The sequence below is a fragment of the Lactuca virosa genome, chromosome 6, assembly GCF_052849685.1.
Source record: "Lactuca virosa cultivar CGN04683 chromosome 6, Lactuca_virosa_CGN04683_v6, whole genome shotgun sequence".
NCBI lineage: Eukaryota > Viridiplantae > Streptophyta > Magnoliopsida > Asterales > Asteraceae > Lactuca > Lactuca virosa.
In genome coordinates this window covers 110,166,505-110,183,850 of record NC_136431.1, presented here as the reverse complement: position 1 = coordinate 110,183,850, position 17,346 = coordinate 110,166,505, and the positions used below count along the sequence as shown (strand labels likewise).

Sequence of the window (17,346 nt, the reverse complement as noted above, 5' to 3'; positions counted from 1 at the left end):
AAAAATTTACCTCCATTGTTTTTACGATCATCAACTTTAGTGAAACATATCTTCTTCATAGACAAGTGAGAGAATTGACATGTCCTATTGCTTGCTTCCATTAGTAGAACCCACTTTCCAGTCACTTGATTCACAAAAAACAACATCACATGCTTTCTTAAGCTTATCAATCTGAAAACCAAAAAATACACAAAAAAAAAAAAAAAAAAATACTCCAATTTTATGAAGAAATATTGAGCATGACCTGATTATATTAATGTGGACAAACACCAGCTAACCCTTGTTATTTATTTATTTATTTTTCTTTGAACCATGCATTTTAGGATCTATTTTAAACCCAAAAATGAAAAAAAGAAAAAACTTGAAATTAATAATAAAAAAAAGGCTAACCAGTTCTCGGTCATTGAATTGGTTATCCGAAAGGTATGGGATCACAACTTGATGACGTTGAATTGGTTATCCGAAAGGTATGGGATCACAACTTGATGACCGCTGCAGGCTAAATAATAAGATGAAAGATTTAATCACTTCATTAAAATAATAAAACAACTTGAAATTTTTTAGCATAAGGGCACTTACATCTTCGATGTGTTGATGTGTGGAGGTGTGGAGATGTCTGGTGAGAAGAGTTAAGATACATATCATAATTAGCTACTGCAGATGAACATATCTATAACCACAAGATCAAAACAAAAAATATTATGCAACATACTAAAATAAACCAAAACATCGGCTTCCACGGACACTTGTTCCCATTTGTTCTCTTGTTTCCTGCTATAAGGCTTCTTCATCAACGTGAAACCTAATTAGGAGTGAAATCACATCAACTTCTTCTCTTGTTTACGCAAATAATCAACTACTGAAAAACCGATACAAAAAAGATTGTGTACAATAAACCTAATTAGGAGTGAAATCACAATCAAAATAATAGTGTCTAAGAGTTTTACTTATAACTTACTTCAGCCAGATTTCGCAACATAAATCGAGCACCACCGTCACATGGGATGTCAAACCCTAGCACGAACAGTGACATAGTAGTGAGGTTGTCAAACAATGATGATAACAAAACGTTGCCAATAAAGATTATTGGGGTTGTTTCTTCATCTTCCAATCCTCGTTCCCCTATTTTATCCTTCAGAAAAAATGAAGATGATTAGGGCTTCAAAACATGAAACAGATGTGAAAAAGGATCGAGAGAAAGAAGTTTAGCAGAAAACCTACAAGCACAACAATGGTTAGGAAGGAAAAAGGTCTTGACTCGTGGTGAGAAACATGGTGGTGGTGGTGGGTCGTAACGATGGTGCATGAAGATGAGATGGTAGGGAAGATAGAATGGATCAATTCAAATATTGAATGGGTCTCAGCACGAGATATAAGGAAGGAACGGAATTAAAGGGGGCTGAGTAAATATATCCAGAAACTATACATTTAACTTAACATTGATTTGTTGTACTTTAAGTTTAAAGGTTTAGACATCTTAAGATTTAATATTATTTTATTGTTGGTTAGTTGTACTATTAGCTTAATGGTTTGGACGTCTTAAAAAAATAATATTATTATATTCAATCTATTTATAGAAATAATGAGATTTCTTTTATAAGATAGTATATATATATATATATATATATATATATATATATATATATATATATATATATATATATATATATATATATATATATATATATATACACACACACTATATTATTAAACATATTCCATGTTTCTTGAAAATTAAGAGGTACAATACCTATTACCTCATCTACAATAATATTAAGCTTATAATCACATATACACGATATTATCTTATCATATAGGTATACACGATATATCCTATTTTACCCTAATCTTCTCTCAACACTACACACAACAGCCGCCATCCAAGGAAATCGAAACCCTCTTCTTTCCGTCTCCTTCCTAATCGCCTCCACCGTCTCTCCCTGACCTCGGATGGTACGCCACAGGATCTTCGAAGGTGCACGAAAGTGAATGGGATCTCTTCAGTGTGCACGACGGTGACCCACTGTCCATTCACCTGCCAAGCTTCCGCCTACGTCGTCGTAGTAGCCGGATGGGCCACCGGACTGAAACTCGGCAGCGACTCTGTCGGAATTGAATACAACACTCACCGCAACATAGGAATCACACTTTTTGCCCTAGGAACCATTCAGGTATGCAAATATCCCTCCGATCGCACATCAGATGCGTCTTTGTCCCCTCCCTGCTATAAAGCCCATCGCCATCAGTATTTCCCAATACAAACTCTAATCCATTTTTCCCTCTCTTAAACGAAGACATTGAGTTTTTCTGGAAAATAATTTTGCTTTTCTTTCCTTTTAATGATTTTGATTAGGTGTTTTGATCGGTTGCCGGGTGAGATGGACGACCGGCGGTTTAAATACGGATGGTTCTGAAGCTGCAGCAGATTTGCAAAGAAGTCAAACGATCTGCAACACATTCCTTCGGAAAGGTGAGTTTAGTTTCACACTTAATTTTTGGTTGTTTGCTTTTTTGCTTCTGACACATGGCAAACTGTGATTGGTGGGTCAGGCCGCCATTGAACCTTCTGCGGCAGGAGTTAGCGGGAACTTGTATTTATCTGGATGTTTTTCTAACAACGACTTGTGGGGTTGAGAAGGGAGAGGTTGATGATGATGTGGCAGTGAGAGTGAAGAGTAATGCTGAAGAGAAGCTTGTGTCATTTCGGATCCAGTTCACTCCAGCAACAGATCCCACGATCAAAATATATTTTTTGTTTTCTGGGGTTTTTCAAGATATTTGTTTGGGAACAGGAAAACAACTGCAGAAATATCCTACGTCTAATTTTTTCACGAGTATAACGTTTTGAACTAACCCAGGAAGCTAAGAAGGGGCAATTTGGTAATTTTAAATTTATACCAGTAGAAATGGTACAGTTACAAAACATTATCTCAAAAGGTAATATGAAAATTAAGGTAATTGATGCTTTATTTTTTTTCTGTGGAAATATAAATTATGTTTTTCTGATGTTTGTATGTGATGTTTGTGTAACAGATGTGTGTGTTTATGCTAGGTATGTTGGATGTGAAGGGAATTCAGAGTATTCTTGCTACGAGTTTGTGTTGTTAATTTTATATTTGCTTTATATCTCAATATATCTATTTGGTAGAATCTTACTAGAAATTTTGATTCAACAAGATTTTGATTCTGTAGGCATATGGTACAGAGTTTGATTCTACAAGAGTGAGATGGAACAAGTTTACTTTTAGCTCTATTTAAAAGATTAACAATTTAACATCTCTATTTCGATGAGTGGGTACGGTTTTGTGGTTGCAATGCTATATCTCGGTCACCATTCACCACAAAGCTCTTTCTCTCTCTCTCTCTCTCTCTCTCTCTCTCTCTCTCTCTGTGTGTTTTAAAACATTTGCACATATATTGTTTTTGTTTTTCAGCATGAAAACATTTGATCAATTTGTTTTTAGGAAACTATTATTTTGAAGAGGAAGGGTCAACAAAGTAGAACTGAAATTTTCATATTTGACATTGTTGATTTTGGTCAAGCCTGTGAAAACAAAGGTTAAAACATGCATGTTAAGTCTTTAATGGTGAGTTACCTTTTAAGTTACTATGATTTAAATAATCTTTGGATATAAGATGACATATTTCAGTTGTTATTTGCTTTACAGATGTTGATTTGGAGGTTTTAAGTAGGAAGAGACTTTAATTTTTGAAAGATTTGAGTAATTGCCCATCTGTCCTCCTCAACACATACTGCTATGTCAATTTTATGTTGCAAAAGAACTCAATTTCATGGCATCTTGACCATGCGGTTGTCATATATAAATTCCTTTTTGTTTATGGTGTTGTCATCTACTGTTAAGAAGTCGTTGTCATTTACTGTTAAGATGGTGCTCTACTTTTCTTTTCATAGGTCCAATGACAATAGTTTTTCTTGATATTTATGGTTTTTTAGGAAATATTCTTGTCCCAGTTTTGTGAACTGGCGTCTGGATTTATGAGAATCTTCTTTTATTGTAAATGAATGAATCATTTTTCCATTATTAGTATATTGATTTTGGATGGTAACTATTTATTAAATATTAATTTGTCCTTTTTTTCTTAAAAGTTTGTGAAAAGAAAAAGCTATGTTCTGCATAGAACTATATATGTTTTTTTTAAAGTCAAAGAGAACTAGAATGTTAAAGTTTAACGTTTGATTTTTCATTAAGGTTGTAGCTATGGTGTTACAGATAACAAACCCTTTCAAGCGCGCTATAAGTAAGGAGATGAGTTTGAGTTTGTCTTTGAATTGCTCGCTAATATTCAATTTAGTTTATATTCAACCTTTCACCATTTTTTTTAATTTCAGGGGACTTTTATGGTCTTACAACCTTAAGTTACCTGAATTCATAAAGCTTCTTCTATCCTCTCATGTTTACCATCATTTATGAATTTCCATAAAAGTTCGTGTGTAATTTCTTATTTTTTAAACCTTATTGATATTATTTTTACTATGTTGAATGTTTTGGTTACATTGAACATTTTACATCTACAACTTGAAATTAGTAAGCCTATTATAACACACAAATAAGTAAAAGGATGATGTTTTAATGAACAAATAGGTAAAGGTGCATTTGCTATCATGATTGTTGATTTCTTTGTTACTAGACAGTCGAAACAATTAATGACTTTGAATTTCGGTCCAAACTAACTTGGGTTTTGGTTAAAACTTTAGCTTTAGTTGATGTTAAGATGTGCAATGCATTATCTGCACAAGGTCAGTCAAAGTTAGCTAAGTACAATACTTTCGAAATTAAATGCGAATTAATTTTGAAGTTTTAAGTTGACTTTATCTTTTTATCTTTGACTGTATTAAGGTACAATGCTTTTATCTGCACATGGTGAGTCAAAGTTAGGCTATAAATACAAACTCAGAGAAGATGAATGACAACATGGGTTGTGAAATCGGAGTGAGTGTTTTATCCATTGAAGAAGAAAAAGAGGTTTAACAATAATTGATGAGAAATATGAAAAATGCCATTTTGTTGATTTATGTTTGTATGTTTCTGTAAGTGTATGTATGTATTTCACAATTTGACACTTCCTGTAAGATTTTGGAATTAAAAGTTTCATGTCGTCAATTACATTTTGTTACAATTATAGCTTTGTTTATATTTACTATTACGTTAATAAAAAATACGAAAAATAACATTTAATGTTTGGATAATAACATTCAAATGTTATTGTTCTTTTCCTATCGTTCGGTTTCAAGATTGTTAAAATAAATGAAACGTTTCGTAACACTAATAAAACTTAAATGTTTATTTATATTAAATAAAACTATAACTTAAGTCATATATATATATATATATATATATATATATATATATATATATATATATATATATATATATATACTAGCCGTTTACCCGCGCTAAGCGACGGGTGTGATTTTTTTTTAGAAATTAGTTTGTAGATACGATTAGTGTTTTTGCTTAAATAGTTCATTAGATTATATTTTTATTTTATTTTTGCTTAATAACAATATTATAAAACATTTTCATTTATAGTATGGGTTTTCTTTATATCAATGAATAATTTTTGACGGCACAAAGACGTATGTATATATACACACTTATAGCTTTGTTTATATTTACAATTACATTAATAAAAAATACGAAAAATAACATTTATTGTTTGGAAAATAACATTAAAATGTTATTGTTCTTTTCCTATCGTTCGGTTCCAAGATTGCTAAAATAAATGAAACGTTTCGTAACACTAATAAAACTTAAATGTTTATTTATATTAAATAAAACTATAACTTAAGTCATATATATATATATATATATATATATATATATATATATATATATATATATATATATATATATATACACACACACTAGCCGTTTACCCGCGCTAGGCGACGGGTGTGATTTTTTTTTAGAAATTATTTTGTAGATACGATTAGTGTTTTTGCTTAAATAATTCATTAGATTATATTTTTATTTTATTTTTGCTTAATAACAATATTATAAAACATTTTCAATTATAGTATGGGTTTTCTTTATATCAATGAATAATTTTTGACTGCACAAAGACGTGTGTATATATATATATATATATATATATATATATATATATATATATATATATGACTTAAGTTATAGTTTTATTTAATATAAATAAACATTTAAGTTTTATTAGTGTTACGAAACGTTTCATTTATTTTAACAATCTTGGAACCGAACGATAGGAAAAGAACAATAACATTTTAATGTTATTTTCCAAACAATAAATGTTATTTTTCGTATTTTTTATTAACGTAATAGTAAATATAAACAGAGCTATAAGTGTGTATATATACATACGTCTTTGTGCCGTCAAAATATATTCATTGATATAAAGAAAACCCATACTATAATTGAAAATGTTTTATAATATTGTTATTAAGGAAAAATAAAATAAAAATATAATCTAATGAACTATTTAAGCAAAAACACTAATCGTATCTACAAACTAATTTCTAAAAAAAAAATCACACCCGTCGCTTAGCGCGGGTAAACGGCTAGTATATATATATATATATATATATATATATATATATATATATATATATATATATATATATATATATATATATATATATATATTACTTAAGTTATAGTTTTATTTAATATAAATAAACATTTAAGTTTTATTAGTGTTACGAAACGTTTCATTTATTTTAACAATCTTGGAACCGAACGATAGGAAAAGAACAATAACATTTGAATGTTATTTTCCAAACATTAAATGTTGTTTTTCGTATTTTTTATTAACGTAATAGTAAATATAAACAAAGCTATAAGTGTGTAACAAAATGTAATTGACAACATGAAACTTTTAATTCCAAAATCTTACAAGAAGTGTCAAATTGTGAAATACATACATACACTTACAGAAACATACAAACATAAATCAACAAAATGGCATTTTTCATATTTCTCATCAATTATTGTTAAACCTCTTTTTCTTCTTCAATGGATAAAACACTCACTCCGATTTCACAACCCATGTTGTCATTCATCTTCTCTGAGTTTGTATTTATAGCCTAACTTTGACTCACCATGTGCAGATAAAAGCATTGTACCTTAATACAGTCAAAGATAAAAAGATAAAGTCAACTTAAAACTTCAAAATTAATTCGCATTTAATTTCGAAAGTATTGTACTTAGCTAACTTTGACTGACCTTGTGCAGATAATGCATTGCACATCTTAACATCAACTAAAGCTAAAGTTTTAACCAAAACCCAAGTTAGTTTGGACCGAAATTCAAAGTCATTAATTGTTTCGACTGTCTAGTAACAAAGAAATCAACAATCATGATAGCAAATGTACCTTTACCTATGTGTTCATTAAAACATCATCCTTTTACTTATTTGTGTGTTATAATAGGCTTACTAATTTCAAGCTGTAGATGTAAAATGTTCAATGTAACCAAAACATTCAACATAGTAAAAATAATATCAATAAGGTTTAAAAAATAAGAAATTACACACGAACTTTTATGGAAATTCAAAAATGATGGTAAACATGAGAGGATAGAAGAAGCTTTACGAATTCAGGTTACTTAAGGTTGTAAGACCATAAAAGTCCCCTGAAATTAAAAAAAATGGTGAAAGGTTGAATATAAACTAAATTGAATATTAGCGAGCAATTCAAAGACAAACTCAAACTCATCTCCTTACTTATAGCGCGCTTGAAAGGGTTTGTTATCTGTAACACCATAGCTACAACCTTAATGAAAAATCAAACGTTAAACTTTAACATTCTAGTTCTCTTTGACTTTAAAAAAAAACATATATAGTTCTATGCAGAACATAGCTTTTTCTTTTCATAAACTTTTAAGAAAAAAAGGACAAATTAATATTTAATAAATAGTTACCATCCAAAATCAATATACTAATAATGGAAAAATGATTCATTCATTTACAATAAAAGAAGATTCTCATAAATCCAGACGCCAGTTCACAAAACCGGGACAAGAATATTTCCTAAAAAACCATAAATATCAAGAAAAACTATTGTCATTGGACCTATGAAAAGAAAAATAGAGCACCATCTTAACAGTAAATGACAACGACTTCTTAACAGTAAATGACAACACCATAAACAAAAAGGAATTTATATATGACAACCTCATGGTCAAGATGCCATGAAAATGAGTTATTTTGCAACATAAAATTGACATAGCACTATGTGTTGAGGAGGACAGATGGGTAATTACTCAAATCTTTCAAAAATTAAAGTCTCTTCCTACTTAAAACCTCAAAATCAACATCTGTAAAGCAAATAACAACTGAAATATGTCATCTTATATCCAAAGATTATTTAAATCATAGTAACCTAAAAGGTAACTCACCATTAGAGACTTAACATGCATGTTTTAACCTTTGTTTTCACAGGCTTGACCAAAATCAACAATGTCAAATATGAAAATTTCAGTTCTCCTTTGTTGACCCTTCCTCTTCAAAATAATAGTTTCCTAAAAACAAATTGATCAAATGTTTTCATGCTGAAAAACAAAAACAATATATGTGCAAATGTTTTAAAACACACACACACAGAGAGAGAGAGAGAGAGAGAGAGAGAGAGAGAGAGAGAGCTTTGTGGTGAATGGTGACCGAGATATAGCATCGCAACCACAAACCCGTACCCACTCATCGAAATAGAGATGTTAAATTGTTAATCTTTTAAATAGAGCTAAAAGTAAACTTGTTCCATCTCACTCTTGCAGAATCAAACTCGTACCATATGCCCACAGAATCAAAATCTTGTTGAATCAAAATTTCTAGTAAGATTCTACCAAATAGATATATTGAGATATAAAGCAAATATAAAATTAACAACACAAACTCGTAGCAACAATACACTGAATTCCCTTCACATCCAACATACGTAGCATAAACACACATATCTCTTACACAAACATCACATACAAACATCAGAAAAACATAATTTATATTTCCACAGAAAAAAAAATAGAGCATCAATTACCTTAATTTTCATATTACCTTTTGAGATAATGTTTTGTAACTGTACCATTTCTACTGGTATAAATTTAAAATTACCAAATTGCCCCTTTTTAGCTTCCTTGGTTAGTTCAAAACGTTATACTCGTGAAAAAATTAGACGTAGGATATTTCTGCAGTTGTTTTCCTGTTCCCAAACAAATATCTTGAAAAACCCCAGAAAACAAAAAATATATTTCGATCGTGGGATCTGTTGCTGGAGTGAACCAGATCCGAAATGACACAAGCTTCTCTTCAGCATTACTCTTCACTCTCACTGCCACATCATCATCAACCTCTCCCTTCTCAACCCCACAAGTCGTTGTTAGAAAAACATCCAGATAAATACAAGTTCCCGCTAACTCCTGCCGCAGAAGGTTCAATGGCGGCCTGACCCACCAATCACAGTTTGCCATGTGTCAGAAGCAAACAAGCAAACAACCAAAAATTAAGTGTGAAACTAAACTCACTTTTCCGAAGGAATGTGTTGCAGATCGTTTGACTTCTTTGCAAATCTGCTGCAGCTTCAGAACCATCCGTATTTAAACCGCCGGTCGTCCATCTCACCCGGCAACCGATCAAAACACCTAATCAAAATCATTAAAAGGAAAGAAAAGCAAAATTATTTTCCAGAAAAACTCAATGTCTTCGTCTAAGAGAGGGAAAATGGATTAGAGTTTGTATTGGAAAATACTCATGACGGTGGGCTTTATAGCAGGGAGGGAACAAAGACGCATCTGATGTGCGATCGGAGGGATATTTGCATACCTGAATGGTTCCTAGGGCAAAAAGTGTGATTCCTATGTTGCGGTGAGTGTTGTATTCCATTCCAACAGAGTCGCTGTCGAGTTTCAGTCCGGTGGCCCATCCGGCTACTACGACGACGTAGGCGGAAGCTTGGCAGGTGAATGGACAGTAGGTCACCGTCGTGCGCACTGAAGAGATCCCATTCACTTTCGTGCACCTTCGAAGATCCTGTGGCGTACCATCCGAGGTCAGGGAGAGACGGTGGAGGCGATTAGGAAGAAGACGGAAAGAAGAGGGTTTCGATTTCCTTGGATGGCGGCTGTTGTGTGTAGTGTTGAGAGAAGATTAGGGTAACATAGGATATATCTTGTATACCTATACGATAAGATAATACCGTGTATATGTGATTATAAGCTTAATATTATTGTACATGAGGTAATAGGTATTGTACCTCTTAATTTTCAAAAAATATGGAATATGTTTAATAATATAGTAAAGATATATATATATATATATATATATATATATATATATATATATATATATATATATATATATATATATATATATACATACGTCTTTGTGCCGTCAAAAATTATTCATTGATATAAAGAAAACCCATACTATAATTGAAAATGTTTTATAATATTGTTATTAAGCAAAAATAAAATAAAAATATAATCTAATGAACTATTTAAGCAAAAACACTAATCGTATCTACAAACTAATTTCTAAAAAAAAAAACACACTCATCGCTTAGCGCGGGTAAACGGCTAGTATATATATATATATATATATATATATATATATATATATATATATATATATATATATATATACATATATATATATATATATATATATATATATATATATATATATATATAGGGTTGAGTTCATGTGAGACAATGATATTTTGTGAGACATGGAGACAAAATCTGAACCACTAATCTATAATAATCTATGGGTAGAATTAACTCAAATTAAAACAATAGGGGCGGTGGCAATTTTGCAATTTGATCAAACTTCAGGATTAAAGGAAGGACACAAAGGGGTAGTTTTGAGAATATACCTTCTATCCGTCAATATAATCCACCGTCATTCAATATCTTTTCATGTTACATCTTGCTTCCTCCAAAAAAACCCTCTTCACAGATGAACTCAAATGTAGTCTCGATTCATATTTGTGCATTCAAAACCCTAGAATTGATTCATAAATCTTTCATCTCTTTCTAAATTCAACAATTTGTTTTCGGTTTTAATCTGGTTTACACTTCACCATGATAAACACATTGAAACAATCAGGGAAATGCCTCATTCTACAAAAGCATATTATGATTATACGCTACTTTACTTCGCAAAACAGGTATTAATTCAAACCTTTAGATTTCAGATTGTGTAATTAACCTGCTGAATAATTCGTGATCTACATATTCTAATTCGGAAAACCCTAGTCAGTCAAATTAAAACCCTAGATCGTATCCACATTTTTAGTCATTCTCCAAATTAACTCATTGTTTCAAAAAAAGAGTTAATTTCGCTAAGTTTGTGTCTTCTCCTTCACTGTTTTAATCTATTTTGAGGATTAAATCATATATATGTTATTTTTATTCACCGATCAAATGAGTTATGTTTTTTATGTGGGAATCTATCTTTCGTTTGATTATTTCATGTTAAAATAGAATACATAGGCTTTTATCATAAAAAATGGCTACATCAACACAACATGATTCAAAATCTACACCATAAGATCATCTTGAGGACATTATTACCAAACCATGTCAAGATATTACAGGTATTTCAGCTATAACTTCATATCAAATTTATTTTTTTGTTAAAACCTAATTGTCTTGTGTTTTGGGGACTTGAACTTTCTTGCTTTTCTAAAACCAAATCTGTTATTTTGTTTGATTAGTTACGTGATTTGGCAAAACATTTACTAAAATAGTTTTTGATAACTTGATAGGTATTCTGATTTTATAAGTCAAATGTTAATTTCTAATTTAGTTTCAGATGTTACTTTGTTGGAATAATTATATGATCTTGTAAAAAAGAATTTAGTAAAATAGTGTTTAATGTCTTGATATTCTAGGTATTCTAATTTGATAAATCAGATGTTACTTCCTAATTTGATTTAAGATGTTATTTTATTAATTAATCAGAATTTTACTTCCTAATTTGATAAGTCGAAGCTAATTCATATACTAGAATTAATTTATGATATGGAATGAGGACCGTTGATTGAATTTATAAAATGAGATGCAATGGAATGAGGACTGTTGATTGAATTTATAAAATGATGCAGCTATATTCTACTTATTCTAATTTGATAAGCCATAACTTACTTCCTAAATTGATTTTAGATGTTATTTTGTTTGAGTAATTGGATTATCTAGTAAAAATTTAGTGAAATATTGTTTGATAACTTGATATTCTAGTATTCTGGTTTGATAAGTCATATGGTACTTCTTAATTTGATTAAGATATTACTTTGTTTGATTAGTTAGATGATCCAGTAAAAATATAAGTAAAATAGTATTTGATAACTTAATATTCTAGGTATTCTGATTTGTTGAGTTAGGTGTTACTTTATAAATTTGATTTCAGATGTTATTTTATTGATTAACCAGATGTTACTGCTTACTTTGATAAGTCGAAACTATAATATTTTTTGAGAATTTGTTATTCTATCTTGACATAATCGAATTCATCTCTTTATGTTTTAGTTCAATAATATCTGATTCAGATTTGGATTCTAGATAATGTAGATTCTAAATCATCTTTTGTAATAGGCTTCAGGAAGTTATTATTCTATTTATTCAAATTTATGAATTATTTTTCTGAAATTTATATTATAGTTATGGTTAGTGTTTGATCCAAATTCACTATAGTTGGGGCTAGAAATTAACTTCTTTATTGTAGTTTTGGTTAAATATTTTTAAATTTTTTTACTGTAGCTAGGAATAGTGTTTGATACACATCGAAAGCTAATGAAATTGTTGGTTTAGGTTAGTGGTGTCTATTAACATAAAGGTTTGATTAGGTGATTAGGTTATCTGATCTTTTGTATATTATATAATATTAAATCTCTTGTTTGAATTATACTAGATATTACAATCAAAATTAAAGGAATATAAACTTTATTTGGAGAAAGTACCATGTGGATAGTTATGTTTTTATGTTATTTTATCTCATAGATTTTACTTTGTGTATTGTTAATAATGTCTGGATCATATTAGACTTGTGTAAAATTAAATGTGAAAATAAAATAAAATTGTCTAATTGTAAATTATTTATTAAACAATTTTCATATTGTTAATTATTGTCAGAATGTTAGAATATTCTGGTATAATAAATTGTTTGTTTATATCCTAGTTTTATTGTTTTAATAAAAGTATGGTTTATGTTTTGATACAGTTGAAATGAAGAAACTACTAAATGAAGGGAAAAAGGAGTTTTTTATCCTAAAAGAAAGAATGTTGAACAATTTCTATCATCGGAAATATATAAAGGCAAAAAAAAGTCATACTTCATGATACCTCGTCTGATAGCTTGTCATATGATCAAGATGCGTCAACAAAATATGAACAAGTACATATGACATTATAGTTGTAATTTTAGAATATATGATGTATAATATCGATATTTCGTTATGTATTTACAAGAATGGTACTTGTAATGTTTTATTTTTGTGTCATGTAATGTCAGTAACATCTTTCTCATATTACATGAGTTTATATTTAAAGTTTATATATATAACATTCTATTGAAATTAGGCTTTTTTATACTCTTATAGAATAATGTTCTAGGATATTCTAAGTTATATGTAGAATATTATAATAGAATAATGTTCTATGTTTTCAATTGAATAAGTTGATTTACTACATGCAAATAATGTGTATATATAGAATATTCTAATATAATAATATTGTAAATGACCTCTTTTCAAAAGTTTTATATAGAATATTATGATAGAATAATGTTATTGGATATTTTAAGTTATATGTAGAATATTCTAATAAAATATTTCTTAATTAAATTAGATTTTTTTATACTCTTATAGAATAATACTCTAGGATATTCTAAATTATATGTAGAATATTCTAATAGAATAATCTTCTAAGTTTTCAATTAAATAAATTGATTTACAACATGTAAATAATGTTTATATATATATATATATATATATATATATATATATATATATATATATATATATATATATATATATATATATATATATATATAATATTCTAATATAATAATATTATATTAGAATATTATGATAGAATAAGGTTATCGGATATTTTAAGTTATATGTAGAATATTTCTTAATTAAAATTTGGATGTTTTTATACTCTTATAGAATAATGTTCTAGGATATTCCAAGTTATACGTAGAATATTCTAATAGAATAATGTTTTAAGTTTTCAATTGAATAAGTTGATTTACTATATGTAAATAATGTGTTTATATAAAACATTCTAATATAATAATATTATATATGACCTCTTTTCAAAAGTTATATGTAGAATATTATGATAGAATAATGTTCTCGGATATTTTAAGTTATACATAGAATATTAGGGTCATCTCATTTGAATCTAACGCATGATGTATCATACTGATAATCTAATTGAATAGTTTTATAGGTTTCTTGTTAAATAATTTCATTTATTAATTAAAAATAATATGTATATGTAGAATATTCAAATAGAGTAATGTTATATGTTATCTATATTCTAATAGAATTATGTTATAGGTTTTTAAATAAATAAGTTAATTTATTACATGAAAATAATGTGTAGTATATGTAGAACATTTTATTAGAATAATGTTATATGTTGTTAGTTTTCAGAAGTTTATACGTAATGAGCTTTTTAAAATATAACACTACTTGATTATATCAACAACAAATATCAATGTAGAATATAACACATAACAATAATCAAATCTAGAATATTAGTCATAGTAAGAAAACACATTCAATTACATCATCATTTATAAATGTATATTAGAATATTACACTTATAAATTATTAAAAATAGAATTATACACTTCAATAAGATATCAGTATTATCAATATAGAACATATAATAATAGACTATATCATTAAATATGTGCAATATATCATGTATCATATTCGAAACGAAATATGGAACTAATTGAGTAGTTCAACAAACAAAAATCAAAGTAGACTATAACATTATATATCTGTACATGTAGAATATCCAGAATCCAAACTAAATAATCATTAGTTGAAACGCGTTCATTGCTTGAGTGTGATTCTTCAGCACTATCATTAATTTGACCTACAAAAAAGTATTCCATTAATATTTATTATTGTATAAATATTTACAAAATTGTATTCTAATTTTAACTTTCTGAATTAGTAAGGAGGTATGAGTAATGTTTTTCAATTATTCTAATCAGAATAATATACTATGTACTATGTAATGTAATAAAGAATTATGATGAAATGGGACCAAGTACCACTTCTGCTTCATGCTAAACTGGTCCAAATTCATCATTTACTTCACATGCTATTGACAAGGAGGATAGTAAATAATCTAAACCATTCACTCAAATAATCAAAATAATAAAAAACAATGAGGAAACATGTTTCAAGCTTCAACATGGTCTGAGATTTCCTTACAATGATTACACCAATCTTTCATATATGCACCATTTAGTGTACTTGTCTAAATATGATGGAAAAAGAATAACATTTATATCAACAAAAATATGATTTAATCATTTAGAGGAAAACCAAAGGAAAAAAACTTTTGATAAGTATCCATTTCCATTTCAAGGTTAGTGAAGGTGCATGATCACTTGACTTAATGTAATGATTTTGTTCTATTGTGCTTATCTTCAACCTATATATGTAAAGTCCACACTTCAGCGCCATAATATTGCTACTAGACAACAGTTAATTAGGAGCATGTCTAGAGTTTAAATGCATTAAAACTTAAGTTATGATTATTCTCTCAGGCATTTCATCAAACAGTTGGCGTATCAAATAATTACTCCAATTCTTCTGTCCTCAAATAGATGGTACATCAATTGCTACTAATGATGAGTTGTTGAAATTGTTCTATAATGGAGAAATTGTTCCTTCTTGATGATGAATTGAAGAAAATCGATCATTACTTATCCTTCTGTGCTTTGCAATTTGCGATTGAACAAAATTGATTAAGAGAATCATGAAGATATTGACCCATTTTTGCAATTACAATTGAACGACTCCAACTCAAACAATCATCAGATGAAGAAGAAAGAAGATGCACTAGCAAATCACTAAAATCATGAATTTAATAGCTGAGATTTTGATAGGAGAGGATAATTGATAAATCAATGAATGTCAATCTCAAAATCACGTTGATCTGGTAGAAATACATACCTATTCAAGGCGATGAAGATCTTGATTTCCTGAATATGATGATTTTGATATGAAGGATAATTGATCGATCAATTAATATCTATCCTAGAGCAACGATGATCTGGCATGAGACTTGAAGATCGAAGGAGATAAAGATCCTGATTACGTGAATATGAAGCTATTTTTGTAACAGGTATGTTCATGATCTGTTTAATCTAACAATGACTAATCTGCCCTTAATTAACGAATCAGGTACATTAAGAAGTCTTAATCACGTTTTTGGATTAGCCATAGGATCAATTTTGATCAAAGGCTAAGATGTTGTCCCCATGTCTCACAAAAAACTATTGGTCTCAAATTAACCTCTACCTACCTATATATATATATATATATATATATATATATATATATATATATATATATATATATATATATATATATATATATATATATATATATATATATATATATATATATATATATATATATATATATATATATATATATATATATATATATATATATATATATATATATATATATATATAGGTTCAGGTTCATTTGAGACCATGCTAATTTTGTGAGACCGTGAGACTAAATCTAAAAATAATTTTAAAATGCAAAATAAAAGGAAAAATCCAAAAATTCTTTTTTTAATTATTATTTTCGGAACTTTATTTAACTAAAAAAAATAAAAATAAAATAAAAAAAATTACCGTTTTTTTTTTAAAAATACGTGAAATATTCTAATAGAATATTACACTGTACATATTCTAATATGATTTTTAGAATGTTTAGAATATTTTACTAGATTTGACAGATATGTAGAATATTCTAAATATTCTACTAAAATATGTAAAAAATGTATTTTTTTGTATTTATTTTTTATTTTTTTTGGTATTTTTTTATTTTTTTTTTGGAAAATATATATTCCGAAAATAATATTGGAAAAAAAAAATTTCGAAAATTTTCAATTATTTTGCATTTTAAAAATGTTTTTGTTTTATGTAATAAATGAGTGGCTAGGATTGCGTCTCACGGTCTCACAAAATTAGACCGTCTCACATTAACCTAACCCTATATATATATATATATATATATATATATATATATATATATATATATATATATATATATATATATATATATAACATTTGGCTGAAAGGTTTATAAAAAAA

General features: G+C 28.2%; 1 long non-coding RNA gene across 1 annotated transcript; it reads right to left on the bottom strand.

The window, feature by feature from the left end:
• Positions 1-391: 391 nt before the first annotated feature.
• Positions 392-1,327, bottom strand: LOC145119202 (uncharacterized). The gene is made up of 5 exons (XR_013713734.1): positions 1,222-1,327; positions 959-1,132; positions 713-859; positions 580-616; positions 392-499 (listed from the first exon to the last, which is right to left on the bottom strand). It is a non-coding gene; the product is annotated as an uncharacterized LOC145119202 (long non-coding RNA).
• Between the last annotated feature and the right edge of the window lie 16,019 nt (positions 1,328-17,346).